The sequence below is a fragment of the Saccopteryx leptura genome, chromosome 5, assembly GCF_036850995.1.
Source record: "Saccopteryx leptura isolate mSacLep1 chromosome 5, mSacLep1_pri_phased_curated, whole genome shotgun sequence".
NCBI lineage: Eukaryota > Metazoa > Chordata > Mammalia > Chiroptera > Emballonuridae > Saccopteryx > Saccopteryx leptura.
Genome location: NC_089507.1, coordinates 156665025 through 156668769, shown reverse-complemented (window position 1 = coordinate 156668769; position 3745 = coordinate 156665025). Strand labels below are relative to the sequence as shown.

Genomic DNA, 3745 nt, shown 5'->3' with positions numbered 1-3745 from the left:
AGGGAGGCAGTCAGACAGACTCCTGCATGTGCCCGACCGGGATCCACCCGGCATGCCCACCAGGAGGCGATGCTCTGCCCATTCGGGGCATCGCTCTGTAGTGCCCAGAGCCACTCTAGCGCCTGAGGCAGAGGCCATGGAGCCATCCCCAGTGCCCAGGCCATCTTTGCTCCAATGGAGCCTTGGCTGCGGGAGGGGAAGAGAGAGACAGAGAGGAAGGAGAGGGGGAGGGCTGGAGAAGCAGATGCCCTGGCTGGGAATCGAACCCGGGACTCCTGCACGCCAGGCCGATGCTCTACCGCTGAGACAACCGGCCAGGGTTCAAATCGTTTTGGTGTAGATGAAACTCCTGTGTACCCCTCCCAAGTCCTTGTCCTCCTCACACTCTCTCCCTCCCTCCATCCCTCCCTCCAATACTCTGTTTATCATTCCCTTGCACATATTTATACATCTGCTATATATGAGTATGTCCTAAAGAATATATGGTGGGCCCTGGCCAGTTGGCTCAGCGGTAGAGCGTTGGCCTGGCGTGCAGGGGACCCGGGTTCGATTCCCGGCCAGGGCACATAGGAGAAGCGCCCATTTGCTTCCCCACCCCCTCCCCTCCTTCCTCTCTGTCTCTCTCTTCCCCTCCCGCAGCCAAGGCTCCATTGGAGCAAAGATGGCCCGGGCGCTGGGGATGGCTCCTTGGCCTCTGCCCCAGGCGCTAGAGTGGCTCTGGTCGCAGCAGAGCGATGCCCCGGAGGGGCAGAGCATCGCCCCTGGTGGGCGTGCTGGGTGGATCCCGGTCGGGCACATGCGGGAGTCTGTCTGACTGTCTCTCCCGTTTCCAGCTTCAGAAAAATACAAAAAAAAAAAAAAAAAAAAAAGAGAGAAGAATATATGGTGGTGTTTTGCATGTTCTAAATTTTTACGCTAATCATATCATACTTTACATAACCTCTACAGCTTGCTGTGGTTGTTTTGTTTTGTTTTGTTTTTAGAGAGACAGAGACAGAGTTAGAGAGAGGGATAGATAGGACAGACAGACAGGAATGGAAAGAGATGAGAAGTATCAATCATCAGTTTTTCGTTGCGACACTTAGTTGTTCATTGATTGCTTTCTCATATGTGCCTTGACCGCGGGCCTTCAGCAGACCGAGTAACCCCTTGCTCGAGCCAGCGACCTTGGGTCCAAGTTGGTGAGCTTTGCTCAAACCAGATGAGCCCGTGCCCAAGCTGGCGAGCTCGGAGTCTCGAACCTGGGTCATCCACATCCCAGTCCAACGCTCTATCCACTGCGCCACTGCCTGGTCAGGCAGTTGCTGGTTTTTTTATTGATGTTTTTTGAGATTTAGCTATGTAGATCTTGTGACCTGTATACTGTTCCATTTTGTAAACATTTACCCATTCTCCTACTGTTGGGAATTTGGGTTAGTTTCATGTTTTTTCCTTATATAAACAATACTGCAGTGATTACTGGTGCACCTGGGTAGGCCAAGGTGTGCCTGTGCGCTAGAGGGGAGCTTTAAATATGACAAAAACCCTGGCTTGTGCTCGCTTCGGCAGCACATATACTAAAATTGGAACGATACAGAGAAGATTAGCATGGCCCCTGCGCAAGGATGACACGCAAATTCGTGAAGCGTTCCATATTAAAAAAACAAACAAACAAACAAACAAACGAAACCCTGGCTTGCATTTCAAGTTTAGAAGGTGCAGCGAGGGTATAGGAGACATGCCTCTATCTTTCACCTTGTGAGCCCCATGTCCTAGGTGAGTGAATGTGGCCACCTTTCCAAGAATGTGTCCCCAACAACGCCCTGACATCTAGACTCAACTGATGGCATACGTGTAGACCCTGCTGTGAATCATTCCTCGTGTCTGTTTTTTCTTTTGGATTTACAGTTGGAAACGTCGGCATTCTGGGGTGTTCTGATGACTCGTACTGAGTGTGACATTGAGGGAGTCAGCAGGGAGGGCATGACTGTTTAGAGAAGGGAAGTGGGATTATTATGCGGAAATCAGGAGGATTCAGCTATTCCTGGGTCATAACCATTGAGCAAAGGTATTTATTCTCTAATTCTGTGGGTTCCTTAGTTGGTCTCTCTTGAGTCTCCTCACCTGGTTAGTTTCAGCTGGAGTATTGGCTGGGTGGAAAGGCCCAAAAAGGTCCTATTCACATACCTGGGCCTTGGTGCATGTTGTCAGCTGAGTCACCTTGACTCCCCTCCACTTGGTCACTCACCCTCCTATAGACTAACTCAGCTTTCTTACATAGTGGTCTCGGGGAAGTTTTCTAAGAGAGAAGAAGCTGACACTATAAAAAGTCTTGCAGGATGCCTGACCAGTGGTGGCACGGTGGATAGAGTATCAGCTGGGATGCCGAGGCCCCAGGTTTGAAACCCTGAGGTCACTGGCTTGAGTGTGGGCTTATCCGGTCTGAGCTCAGGCTCACCAGCTTGAGCACAGGGTTGCTGGCTTGATTGTGGGATCATCCACATGATCCTATGGTCGCTGGCTAGAGCCCAAAGGTCTCTGGCTTGAGACCCAAGTTTGATGGCTTGCACCTAAGGTTGCTGGCTTAAGCAAAGGGTCACTGGTTCAGCTGGAGCCCCCTGGTCAATGAACAACTAAAATGCCACAACTGTGAGTTGATGCTTCTCAACTCTCTCCCTTCCTCTCTCTCCTCTTAAAAAAAAAAGTCTTGCAGGTAAGACCTGAAATTTACAAAGCATCACTTTCTGCCCAATTCCATTGGCCAAAGAAAGTCACAAGGCCAACCCACGTTTAAGGGCAGGACAAGTTGACACCCCTCTTGTTAGAAGGAGCAGCAAAGTCATGGGACATTGCAAAAAAGAATGGGACAAATTGCTTCAGCCATCTTTGAAAGCAGTCTCCCACGATGGAGCAATTTGGGCAGAGATGCAAATTTACCCTTCACTGTTGAGATTTTTAACTCGAGTCTCCTGTGCCATTTCCAAAGTAGGTCAAGATGATCTCATTCTCGTCAGCCTGGCTTTCCTGGCAAGAAAGAGGCTCATGGAGGGATCAAGTGTTTAAATTATTGATTAATGCTGTTCTTCTCTTCACCCGAATGTCCAATAAGGAATCTACCTTTGAGCTTTGTGAATTAGCTCTTTAAATGACTATTTTTTAAACATCTCGTGTGAGTAGTGCGGCGTGCCAGCCACTGAGGACACGGCAGTGAACAAAAGGGCTGAAGTTGCTCCTGTATCGGAGCTGTCGGTCTATGAAGAGAAAAGAGGTGGGAACAATTCATCACATGGTCCAGGACTCATCTCAATGGTGTAAGTGCTGCAGGAGAAGTAAGGCAGGCAGGGAGAGGGTAAGAGGGGGCCCTGGCCTGGGCTCAGGGTCAAGGAGAATGTCCCTGAGGAAGACAAGTGAGCTAATGTTTGAGGAATAAGTAAGCATTGCACAGGCTAACACAGTGGGAGAGGTGGTCAAGGAATATTCCAAGCAGAAGAAACAGCAGGAACTAAAGGAAGCAGCCCGCGTGCTCGAGGAGCCGAGATATCAGAAAACAGGAAAGGGCAGAGTTGACCAGCTGAGACCAGAGAACTGGCAGGAAGCACGTCATGCAGGCCTCGTAGACCACGGAAAGGATTTGGATGTGTCCTAGATCAGTGTCTTTGAGAGACGAGGAAGAGACATCAGGAGAGTGCGTGCACCAAGGAAAAGCCACGTGAGGAAAAGTCATGCGAGAACACGGGAAAAAGCCACCAGCTGCAAGCCAAGGAAA

The 3745-nt window shown here is 50.0% G+C and overlaps 1 non-coding gene across 1 annotated transcript; it reads left to right on the top strand.

Annotated features, from left to right (window-relative positions):
* Window positions 1-1532: 1532 nt before the first annotated feature.
* LOC136407266 (U6 spliceosomal RNA) lies at window positions 1533-1639 on the top strand. Its single transcript, XR_010751823.1, has one exon. It is a non-coding gene; the product is annotated as a U6 spliceosomal RNA (small nuclear RNA).
* The last annotated feature ends 2106 nt before the right edge of the window (window positions 1640-3745 follow it).